The sequence below is a fragment of the Eurosta solidaginis genome, chromosome 4, assembly GCF_040869045.1.
Source record: "Eurosta solidaginis isolate ZX-2024a chromosome 4, ASM4086904v1, whole genome shotgun sequence".
Lineage (NCBI taxonomy): Eukaryota > Metazoa > Arthropoda > Insecta > Diptera > Tephritidae > Eurosta > Eurosta solidaginis.
This window is the reverse complement of record NC_090322.1, coordinates 247,275,059-247,288,098: the sequence shown is the minus strand read 5'-3', so window position 1 is coordinate 247,288,098 and position 13,040 is coordinate 247,275,059. Positions and strand designations below refer to the sequence as shown.

Genomic DNA, 13,040 nt, shown 5'->3' with positions numbered 1-13,040 from the left:
CAAGATAAAGTGAGTACAGATAAGTACGTGAACTGAGTTTAGTAAAGATATATCGGTTTTTGCTCAAGTTATCGTTTTAACGGTCGAGGGGAAGGAAAGACGGCCGGCTGTGTATAAAAACTGGGCGTGGCTTCAACCGATTTCGCCATTTTCACAGAAAAGAGTTACAAGCAGAAGCAATACCCTTACCAAATTTCACATAGATTGCTAAATTTTTGTTCGACTTATGGCATTAAAAGTATTGTAGACAAATTAAATGAAAAAGGGCGAAGCCACGCCCATTTTGAAATTTTCTTTTATTTTTGTATTTTGTTGCACCATATCATTACTGCAGTTGAATTTTGACATAATTTACTTATATACTGTAAAGATATTCAATTTTGTGTTAAAATTTTACTTTTAAAATTATTTTTTTAAAAAGTGGGCGTGTTCGTCATCCGATTTTGCTAATTTTTATTTAGCACACATATAGTTCAACGACTGCCAAATTGCAGCTTGCAAAACTTTTAAATTACCGTTTCTTAAAAGTGGGCGGTTCCACGCCCACTGTCCAAAATTTTACTAGTTTTCTATTCTACGTCATAAGATCAACCCACCTACCAAGTTTCATCGCTTTATCCGTCTTTGGTAATGAATTATCGGACTTTTTCGGTATTTCGAAATTTTAGATACCGAAAAAGTGGGCGTGATTATAGTCCGATTTCGTTAATTTTAAATAGCGATCTGAGATACCTCACAATTTACTCAAGTTATCGTGTTCAGGGACAGACAGACGGACGGACGGACATGGCTAAATGGATTTCTTTTTTCACCCAGATCATTTTGATATATAGAAGTCTATATCTATCTCGATTAGTTTATGCCCTTACGGGGTACCGTTATGCGAACAAAATTAATATACTCTGTGAGCTCTGCTCAGCTGAGTATAAAAACTTCTAATAAGTAGCGCCCTTATAAAATCAAACTCAGTAGGATGAAGTAATAACTAACAAAATTTTGTTTTAGTCCTAGTTACGCGTCAAATGCTTAATTCAATTTCACTCACTCAAAGCAAATAGTGCAAATGATGTATTTGTGTCACGTTTCTTCAAATGCGCTTAAAATGCAACTCTGTTAAACCAACGCTTGAGAATAGGCAAACTAATTGGAGCTTATTAACTTTATACGAGGCTATGAGAAAGCTTGCAGTTCTCTCTTAGGTGCTCGCCAATTGTTAATCAGCGCTGAGTGAGTCTTTTTGCTACCACGAATTTAGAATTATAGTAATGCCGGTCTTACCTAAACACAACTTGCAAAAACTACAAAAAAAGAAAGATTAAATAAAAACAGCAATGCGCGCTATTTTTACTTATAAACAAATACGCAACAAATTTTCACAAGCATTGCGTTGCATCCGGGGGGTGCTCACTAAAGTTCTCTTAATTTAGGCTCTTAAACAATTTTCTTTAGAAATAGGATCGTTTGCGATTGTTTTCTAAACCTGGGTCTATGTCGTGTATCCTGCAGACACCCTTTCAAGCAATTCCTTCACCATCCTGTTGCCAATATTCTGCCAGATCCCGGTTATATTTCAGATATAAATTGAAAAGTACGCGTAACGAACCATTCGTGTATAGTTACGATCCAGAAATGAAATAGTAGTTCATAGTATGAAGCCCAATGGGTTCTCAGATATCGACATGCTGCTTTCGCAGCAGCGTAGCAATAATTTTGTATCTCGACTCGCGCACCTGCTGTCAGAGAGCACAAGTCTAATCAACGGAAAATATTAACATCATCAGCTTAACGGCCTATGCACCAATTTCCCAGCTCACTTGGGTGCATGAAGTGAGATCAAGACTAATTTCACCTTTTTCTGCTTCCAAAGAAGTGTAGTTCCACATCCACCACAGAAGGCTAATTTACGGTCCAACCCTTTCGAAATGGGGCGAAGCATTATTATAACAGCAACGATAACAACAACAACGAAAACTAAGAATAGCAAGACGAACTTTGTTTATCCGTCATATCGACTTGCTGACTCATGCAGCCTGAAGGACGGCTGTCTATGCCACATAGAGAGCAACCAGATTGATCCAGGGCAGTACAGTCTCAGACACCAATGCATCTTTGTCGATAGCCGCCTTGAAACAAATAGCCTCGCTGTCGCAAATAAGGGATCACAAAATCTCCTTTGCACGGTCCATGGCCACAGCGATATTGAATGGAATGAATTTGCAGTTTAGATGGCCAGGACAGTTTTCGAAATGAACATAAGCGAGGCGGACAGACTTGCTGTAGACCAACCGGAATGATTGCAAGGTATCAAGACCCCTATGGTCATGTTTAGATAGGATAGAAAGTAGGTTCCTTCTCAAGCTAAAGTAATCTACAGTTGGAGTACTTACAGGTGTCATCACAGCTCATTGCGCCATTGCAACGAAGCTTCGACGGTGGTGCATGCCAACAATCTCCTTCTGTAGAAGCTGTCAGGATGAGAAGGAAGAGAAGTGGGCTCATGACGTCTCTGCCGATGTCCAGGAATACTGCAAACAAGACGACTCAGATTTCTGTGTGCGCAGTTCTTCAAATGTCTGGCAGAGGTAGATGTTTCGCTTTTCATTAAGTCCATCAGGGAAAGCACAGGGTTCGGTGAGGACTACTAGGAAGTAATCTGGCTGGACGAATGTGACTCCACCTGGAACTCACTGAGGCCATTCACAATTAACAAAAGTGTGTGCGAGCGAAAGTGTGGGGAATTTTTTTTTTTTGGCGGATCAACTTAACGAATTTTATTTAGTCCTCAGATAAATATGCAATGGCTTTCGCTTTTCGCAAAGCATTTAAGAACTCAATACTGCTAACCACACATCCCATTTCTCCCCTCACCAATGTGAGGGTGCTCCGTCTATCAGCTTGAGCGGTTTATTATCGCGCCGCCACTTCGTGTATACATACGTAGGTATGAGCGCACACATACCCATGCATTACGCCAGACAACAATGCCCACTCAAACTCACGTGCGAGAATGCGTGACTTTTGTGGGGCGCAGCTTTAGAAAGCATTGCCATGGAATTGTCGTAACAAGCGCGCTGGTAATTTTGTTTATTGTTGTTGATTGATGCATTTATTTATTTGCTTTTGTTGTTGTAAAGTAGTAGTCATCAAGCTTGTGTAACATATTTTTAATAAACATTAAACGAGAAAAAATTCTCATTGCAGCGCGGCGCAAATTTCACGTACCAGCTATATCGATTGTTTGACCGACCGGTTGTTTTGGTATCTCTTACATCCGCAGTGGAAATTTCAAGTGGGGAGTTCGGCCGCTATAGACATTGAAGCAAAAATAATGTTTAGATAGGTAAATTCTACAGTGGGCAATCGGTATGTTATTGATAATAACAGTCTTCATTTAAAGCTTAGCTTTAGCTGAACTGAGCGATCTGTCATAACCTCACAAAGACCAAATGTTCCGTCCCCGAAACAAAGAAAGAATTCATACTCGCTGCAACTCAGAACAAAACCGGCTACGCGCCGAGAACGGAATGCAAGTGCTGCCTGCTTACTGATCCTCTGCATTATCCCTAACTACCCGTTATAACTCTTTATAACTCATTTACCTTTTTTTTTCGTTTCAAAAATTCTTTCACCTTCTTCTGAAGAACTCCGAGTTTTTACGCTTAGGTTAGTGAAGTTAACTAGTCAAAAATTTTTTGGAATTCGATGCAGTCCATGTGTTTCTGATTAGTCTTTTTTTCCTTTACTACAAGTTAAGATAACATGCACTGACTACGGGGCTCGCTGGGCGCGACCTGCAAAGGTGTTTATAGACACAGCGTGGATTAGGCATATGCAAGAGGGGAATGCTTGCTTTTGAATCAAAGGGCTATATTGTTATGAATTTCGTCATAGTACTAGTAGGAGAGGTTTCCTTATCAGTACGGGAGGCGGGGCTAGATCAAACAGCTATTTGCTGGCGTGTACCCGTCCTAGGATAGGGTTAGAATATACCCGCGGTAGGTATGCCTTTCGTAAGAGGTGACTAAAATACCAAATAGATTCAAAAGGTTGCCAGCGCAATATATAGCTTCTCCAAACCCAATTGTTAGCCTCACCTATCCGTAGCGAATCCTGTTTCATTAACAGCCGAGGCTCTGGCGACCCCGAACTCCTCATGGATCTAGGGAGTGCAAGGGCTGAATGGCCTAGAAGGTCGCATGTGGTCATAACAAATCGTTCCCGAAACGGTCGGCCTTGGTACCGGAACGTACCGGATCGTACCGGCAAAGGACCATCAACATCGATAACACTCCACAAGGCCTTCGGAGAGTGTCCTTATCGCTACAACAACATTGCAGAGTTTTTGTAGGTTGCATCCTTTTTTGGTGTATCTATATTTTTAGCGATGGATGTAAATAACTAATCGATAGCGCTAGCTCGCCTCATGGTCCTGGCTCTGGGTGTTTACCATCTTATCGCTTTCAGCTGATCGGCGCCCTTTTCATTCTACTCGAAGTTTCTTCCTCCCCTTTCGGGTTGCAGTATTAAGGTTCCCCGAGGCAAATATGTTATCAGATAATTATTTTATACCTGTTTCTACTGGAGAACGTTAAGTGACCTGAATTTGGACTAGTTCTCTTATCATTCTCGATTCGATTATTAGTGTTGTTTTTAACAAACTTATAGAGTTTAGTTTAGGCTAGTTACCTAACGTTGCTATATAAATAAATTTTTTAAGACTACCTGAAAATTATGGGGACGCATCGAAACGTGTAGGAGGGAAAAGGAAAATTTTGATTTTGCCTTATAATTATCGACCGTGAAGCTCCAACTCAGTCTAAAAAATAAAAAGTTAAAAAATTAAATACAAATGGACCAGAAGAAGCGAAAAATATCTCGTTGAAGAGAGACGTAAACTCGTTGAACTTTGATATTCAAATGTTTACATAACTACTGTAAAAATTTGTATTAGGAACAAAAATATATAGGCGGGACGCACTTTGCCGAACTTAGGGTGTTCTGAAGTATGTTCTCAGTTTCAAGAATCTCTAGCTCAACGGGAAGTGACTAATAACTGTCGCAAGGTTCCACATGTTGTAAATAGACCTTCTAAATATCTCTTAATATCTCGATCGCTGTCCAATATAGAAAACGTTTTTACCGTTAATAATATAAGCTAAAAGAACCCAAAGTATCGTTCAAAGTTTCAGGTCACTGGGTTATCGGGAAGTTCACGAAAACTAAATTTACAAGTTTGGTATATTTTTTGAATTTTTTCGGTCCCTGGAGCACCTAGCGAAATGTTTTTTTCCTGCATTGTCATGGGGTTCTGAAGTATGTTCTTAGTTTAAAAAAAATAGCTCTAGGGAAGGTTGCTCAAATAGCTGTCGCAAGTTTCCACATGCTGTAAATGAAATAAAATAAATATCTCTGAATATCTCAATCCCAGTCTATACATTACAAAACCTAATAGAGGCCAAAGTTTCGTAGAAAAATTCAGGTCTCTGGGTTATCGGGAAGTTCCTTAAAAATAGAAAGTAAAATTTTCAAGATCGGACGATTTTTTTCACGATTCCTGAACCACCTAGCGAAAATTTTTTCCTTGATGTTCCATTGTCATAGGTTTTGAAGTTTGTTCTTAGTTTCAAGAATCTAGCTCTACGGAAAGTTGTTCAAATAGCGGTCGCAAGATTCCACATGTTGTAAATTGACTTTCTAAGTATCTCTGAATATTTCGATATAGAAAACGTTTTTATACTTAATATTATAACCTAATAGAGCCAAATTTTTCTTTCAAAATTTCAGGTCACTGGGTTATAGGGAAGTTCTTTTAAACTCGAAAGAAAAATGTCTAACTTCGGACGATTTTTTGAATTTTTACGATACCTGGACCTTCTAGCGGAAATTTTATCCCTCATGTTGCATTGGCATGGGGTTTGAGGTATATGCTTATTTCAAGAATCTAGCTCCACGGGAAGTTACTCAAAATTTCATTGCAAGATTCTCCAAATTCGTACATAGAAAATGTCGGAAAAACATCAAACGAAACTAATATATAGGAAGTAAAAAAAAAACGTTGTACTTATCGCCCCACCTTCCTAGTTAAATATAACTTTTCCATTGAGGTTTGTTACATGAAAAATGTCCTAAAAAACTGTTTAAGACAGAATTTATAAATAAATACTAAATAAACAAGTAAGGAAGGCTAAGTTCGGGTGTAACCGAACATTAAATACTCAGTTGAGAGCTATGGAGACAAAATAAGGAAAATCACCATGTAGGAAAATGAACCTAGGATAACCCTGGAATGTGGTTGTATGACATGTGTATCAAATGGAAGGTATTAAAGAGTATTTTAAGAGAGAGTAGGCCATAGTTCTATGGATGGACGTCATTTAGGGATATCGCCATAAAGGTGGACCAGGGCTGACTCTAGAATGTGTTTGTACGATATGGGTATCAAACGAAAGGTGTTACTGAGCATTTTAAGAGGGAGTGGGCATTAGGTCTATAGGTGGGCGCCTTTTCGAGATATCGCAATTAGGGTGGGCCAGGGGTGACTCTAGAATGTTTGTACGATATGGGTATCAAACGAAAGGTGTTACTGAGCATTTTAAGAGGGAGTGGACATTAGGTATATAGGTGGACGCCTTTTCGAGATATCGCCATTAGGGTGGGCCAGGGTGACTCTAGAATGTGTTTGTACGATATGGGTATCAAATGAAAGCTGTTAATGAGTATTTTGAAAAGGAGTGATCCTTAGTTCCATAGGTGGACGCCGTTTCGAGATATCGCCATAAAGGTGGACCAGGGGTGTCTCTAGTTGTACGATATGGGAATCAAATGAAAGGTGTTACTGAGCATTTTAAGAGGGAGTGGGCATTAGGTCTATAGGTGGACGCCTTTTCGAAATGTCGCCATTAGGGTGGGCCAGGGGTGACTCTAGAATGTGTTTGTATGATATGGGTATCAAATGAAAGATGGTAATGAGTATTTTAAAAGGGAGTAATCCTTAGTTCTATAGGTGGACGCCTTTTCGAGATATCGCCATAAAGGTGGACCAAGGGTGACTCTAGAATGTTTGTACGATATGGGTATCAAACGAAAGGTGCTACTGAGCATTTTAAGAGGGAGTGGGCATGAGGTCTATAGGTGGACGCCTTTTCGAGATATCGTCATTAGGGTGGGCCAGGGGTGACTCTAGAATGTGTTTGTACGATATGGGTATCAAACGAAAGGTGTTACTGAGCATTTTAAGAGGGAGTGGGCATTAGGTCTATAGGTGGACGCCTTTTCGAGATATCGCCATTAGGGTGGGCCAGGGGTGACTCTAGAATGTTTGTACGATATGGGTATCAAACGAAAGGTGTTACTGAGCATTTTAAGAGGGAGTGGGCATTATGTCTATAGGTGGACGCCTTTTCGAGATATCGCCATTAGGGTGGGCCAGGGGTGACTCTAGAATGTTTGTACGATATGGGTATCAAACGAAAGGTGTTACTGAGCATTTTAAGAGGGAGTGGTCATTAGGTCTATAGGTGGACGCCTTTTCGAGATATCGCCATTAGGGTGGGCCAGGGGTGACTCTAGAATGTTTGTACGATATGGGTATCAAACGAAAGGTGTTACTGAGCATTTTAAGAGGGAGTGGGCATTAGGTCTATAGGTGGACGCCTTTTCGAGATATCGCCATTAGGGTGGGCCAGGGGTGACTCTAGAATGTTTGTACGATATGGGTATCAAACGAAAGGTGTTACTGAGCATTTTAAGAGGGAGTGGGCATTAGGTCTATAGGTGGACGCCTTTTCGAGATATCGCCATTAGGGTGGGCCAGGGTGACTCTAGAATGTGTTTGTACGATATGGGTATCAAATGAAAGGTGGTAATGAGTATTTTAAAAGGGAGTAATCCTTAGTTCTATAGGTGGACGCCTTTTCGAGATATCGCCATAAAGGTGGACCAAGGGTGACTCTAGAATGTTTGTACGATATGGGTATCAAACGAAAGGTGTTACTGAGCATTTTAAGAGGGAGTGGTCATTAGGTCTATAGGTGGACGCCTTTTCGAGATATCGCCATTAGGGTGGGCCAGGGGTGACTCTAGAATGTTTGTACGATATGGGTATCAAACGAAAGGTGTTACTGAGCATTTTAAGAGGGAGTGGGCATTAGGTCTATAGGTGGACGCCTTTTCGAGATATCGCCATTAGGGTGGGCCAGGGTGACTCTAGAATGTGTTTGTACGATATGGGTATCAAATGAAAGGTGGTAATGAGTATTTTAAAAGGGAGTAATCTTTAGTTCTATAGGTGGACGCCTTTTCGAGATATCGCCATAAAGGTGGACCACGGGTGACTCTAGAATGTTTGTACGATATGGGTATCAAACGAAAGATGTTACTGAGCATTTTAAGAGGGAGTGGGCATTAGGTCTATAGGTGGACGCCTTTTCGAGATATCGCCATTAGGGTGGGCCAGGGGTGACTCTAGAATGTTTGTACGATATGGGTATCAAACGAAAGGTGTTACTGAGCATTTTAAGAGGGAGTGGGCATTAGGTCTATAGGTGGACGCCTTTTCGAGATATCGCCATTAGGGTGGGCCAGGGGTGACTCTAGAATGTTTGTACGATATGGGTATCAAACGAAAGGTGTTACTGAGCATTTTAAGAGGGAGTGGACATTAGGTATATAGATGGACGCCTTTTCGAGATATCGCCATTAGGGTGGGCCAGGGGTGACTCTAGAATGTTTGTACGATATGGGTATCAAACGAAAGGTGTTACTGAGCATTTTAAGAGGGAGTGGGCATTAGGTCTATAGGTGGACGCATTTTCGAGATATCGCCATTAGGGTGGGCCAGGGTGACTCTAGAATGTGTTTGTACGATATGGATATCAAATAAAAAGTATTAATGAGGGTTTTAAAAGCAGTGGCCCTTAGATGTATATGTGAAGGCGTTCTCGCGATATCGACCAAAATGTGGACCAGGTGATCCAGAAAATCATCTGTCGGGTACTGCTAATTTATTTATATATGCAATACCACTAACAGTATTCCTGCCAAGATTCCAAGGGCTGTTGATTTCGCCTTGTAGAACTTTTTCATTTTCTTCTACATAATATGGTAGGTGTCACACCCATTTTACAAAGTTTTTTCCAAAGTTATATTTTGCGTCAATAAACCAATCCAGTTACCATGTTTTATCCCTTTTTTCGTAGTTGGTATAGAATTATGGCATTTTTTCATTTTTCGTAATTTTCGATATCGATAAAGTGGGCGTGGTTATGGTCGGATTTCGGCCATTTTTTATACCAAGATAAAGTGAGTTCAGATAAGTACGTGGGCTAAGTTTAGTAAAGATATATCGGTTTTTGCTCAAGTTATTGTGTTAACGGCCGAGCCGAAGGACAGACGGTGGACTGTGTATAAAAACTGGGCGTGGCTTCCACCGATTTCGCCCATTTTCACAGAGAACAGTTACCGTCACAGAATCTATGCTCCTACCAAATTTGAGAAGGATTGGTAAATTTTTGTTCGACTTATGACATTAAAAGTATTCTAGACAAACTAAATGAAAATGGGCGGAGCCACACCCATTTTGAAATTTTCTTTTATTTTTGTATTTTGTTGCATCATGTCATTACTGGAGTTGAATTTTGACTTAATTTACTTATATACAGTAAAGATATTAAATTTTTTGTTAAAATTTGAATTTAAAAAAATTTTTTTTTAAAAAGTGGGCGTGTTCTTAATCCAATTTTGCTAATTTTTATTTAGCACATATATAGTAATAGTAGTAACGTTCCTGCCAAATTTCATCATGATATCTTCAACGACTGCCAAATTACAGCTTGCAAAACTTTTAAATTACCTTCTTGTAAAAGTGGGCGGTGCCACGCCCATTGTCCAAAATCTTACTAATTTTCTATTCTGCGTCATAACGTCAACCCATCTACCAAGTTTCATCGCTTTAGCCGCCTTTGGCAATGAATTATCGCATTTTTTCGATTTTTCGAAATTTTCGATATCGAAAAAATGGGCGTGGTTATAGTCCGATATCGTTCATTTTAAATAGCGATCTGAGATGAGTTCTCAGGAACCTACATACCAAATTTCATCAAGATACCTCAAAATTTACTCAAGTTATCGTGTTAACGGACGGACGGACGGACGGACGGACGGACGGACGGACATGGCTCAATCAAATTTTTTTTCGATCCTGATTATTTTGATATATGGAAGTCTATATCTATCTCGATTCCTTTATATATGTACAACCAACCGTTATCCAATCAAACTTAATATACTCTGTGAGCTCTGCTCAACTGAGTATAAAAATCGTGGGCAGCAAACTTAATAGAGAATCTATTGTACGAGTAAAAAAAGTGCAAAATTTACAAACTCGTGCGCTTTCGGAGAAACACACTTTCTCGCAACTTTGTTTGAGTGTATTTCGCATTTATTTATATGTTTGTAAATTTGTGCATAAAATTTCCCACTCAAACTGCACTCAAGCTACGAAATCGTGTAAGGCTGTTTGATTAACGTCTCCAATATTGCCATAAACGATTTGAGTAAACATTTTATGGAAGCAACGTTTCAGTGCTTTTAGGAATTCAAAAGTGACAACTTGTCGGAGCGCATTTAATAACCGTTAAATATTGTGCATTAAAACTGTATTTAATAAAAAAAAATTACAAAAATTTTAAAGTGTCTACTATACACAATCACATTTACATAATAGTGTTTAACGTTCTCTGTTGTGAACAGTTATTGCAAAAAGGGTAAAAAAACATTTCTCGCAAACAGTGTGAATAAAAGTTGTCACTAAACAAATGCAAAGCACAAAAAATAAAAACAATACAAAACAAGTAAGGAAGGCTAAGTTCGGGTGTAACCGAACATAACATACTCAGTTGAGAGATATGGAGACAAAATAAGGAAAATCAATCTGGGGTAACCCTGGAATGTGGTTGTATAACATGTGTATCAAATGAAAGGTATTAAAGAGTATTTTAAGAGAGAATAGGCCATAGTTCTATGGATGAACGCCATTTAGGGATATCGCCATAAAGGTAGACCAGGGCTGACTCTAGAATTTGTTTGTACGATATGGGTATCAAATGAAAGGTGTTACTGAGCATTTTAAGAGGCAGTGGGCCTTAGGTCTATCGGTGGACGCCTTTTCGAGATGTCCCCATTAAGGTGGACCAGGGGTGATTCTATAATGTGTTTGTACGATATGGGTATCAAATGAAAGCTGTTAATGAGTATTTTGAAAAGGAGTGATCCTTAGTTCCATAGGTGGACGCCGTTTCGAGATATCGCCATAAAGGTGGACCAGGGGTGTCTCTAGAATGTGTTTGTACGATATGGGAATCAAATGAAAGGTGTTACTGAGCATTTTAAGAGGGAGTGGGCATTAGGTCTATAGGTGGACGCCTTTTCGAGATATCGCCATTAGGGTGGGCCAGGGGTGACTCTAGAATGTTTGTACGGTATGGGTATCAAACGAAAGGTGTTACTGAGCATTTTAAGAGGGAGTGGGCATTAGGTCTATAGGTGGGCGCCTTTTCGAGATATCGCCATTAGGGTGGGCCAGGGGTGACTCTAGAATGTGTTTGTACGATATGTGCATCAAACGAAAGGTGTTACTGAGCATTTTAAGAGGGAGTGGGCATTAGGTCTATAGGTGGACGCCCTTTCGAGATATCGCCATTAGGGTGGGCCAGGGGTGACTCTAGAATGTTTGTACGATATGGGTATCAAACGAAAGGTGTTACTGAGCATTTTAAGAGGGAGTGGGCATTAGGTCTATAGGTGGACGCCTTTTCGAGATATCGCCATTAGGGTGGGCCAGGGGTGACTCTAGAATGTGTTTGTACGATATGGGTATCAAATGAAAGGTGGTAAGGAGTATTTTAAAAGGGAGTAATCCTTAGTTCTATAGGTGGACGCCTTTTCGAGATATCGCCATAAAGGTGGACCAAGGGTGACTCTAGAATGTTTGTACGATATGGGTATCAAACGAAAGGTGTTACTGAGCATTTTAAGAGGGAGTGGGCATTAGGTCTATAGGTGGACGCCTTTTCGAGATATCGCCATTAGGGTGGGCCAGGGTGACTCTAGAATGTGTTTGTACGATATGGGTATCAAATGAAATGTGGTAATGAGTATTTTAAAAGGGAGTAATCCTTAGTTCTATAGGTGGACGCCTTTTCGAGATATCGCCATAAAGCTGGACCAAGGGTGACTCTAGAATGTTTGTACGGTATGGGTATCAAACGAAAGGTGTTACTGAGCATTTTAAGAGGGAGTGGGCATTAGGTCTATAGGTGGACGCCTTTTCGAGATATCGCCATTAGGGTGGGCCAGGGTGACTCTAGAATGTGTTTGTAAGATATGGGTATCAAATGAAAGGTGGTAATGAGTATTTTAAAAGGGAGTAATCCTTAGTTCTATAGGTGGACGCCTTTTCGAGATATCGCCATTAGGGTGGGCCAGGTGTGACTCTAGAATGTTTGTACGATATGGGTATCAAACGAAAGGTGTTACTGAGCATTTTAAGAGGGAGTGGGCATTAGGTCTATAGGTGGACGCCTTTTCGAGATATCGCCATTAGGGTGGGACAGGGGTGACTCTAGAAGTTTGTATGATATGGGTATCAAACGAAAGGTGTTACTGAGCATTTTAAGAGGGAGTGTACATTAGGTCTATAGGTGGACGCCTTTTCGAGATATCGCCATTAGGGTGGGCCAGGGGTGACTCTAGAATGTTTGTACGATATGGGTATCAAACGAAAGGTGTTACTGAGCATTTTAAGAGGGAGTGGACATTAGGTCTATAGGTGGACGCCTTTTCGAGATATCGCCATTAGGGTGGGCCAGGGTGACTCTAGAATGTGTTTGTACGATATGGGTATCAAATGAAAGGTGGTAATGAGTATTTTAAAAGGGAGTAATCCTTAGTTCTATAGGTGGACGCCTTTTCGAAATATCGCCATTAGGGTGGGCCAGGTGTGACTCTAGAATGTTTGTACGATATGGGTATCAAACGAAAGC

General features: G+C 40.2%; 1 protein-coding gene across 3 annotated transcripts in view; it reads left to right on the top strand.

The window, feature by feature from the left end:
• The first annotated feature begins 3,323 nt into the window (after positions 1-3,323).
• per (period) overlaps positions 3,324-13,040 on the top strand; it is a 54,353-nt gene continuing 44,636 nt past the window's right edge. The window contains exon 1 of one of the 3 annotated variants that reach the window (XM_067785489.1): positions 3,324-3,340. The gene's annotated coding sequence lies outside the window, so the exon portion shown is untranslated. Of the gene's footprint in view, positions 3,341-10,582; positions 10,764-10,832; positions 10,851-13,040 lie in introns of those variants that run through there. The other 2 variants (XM_067785485.1, XM_067785487.1) reach the window with 2 other exon arrangements.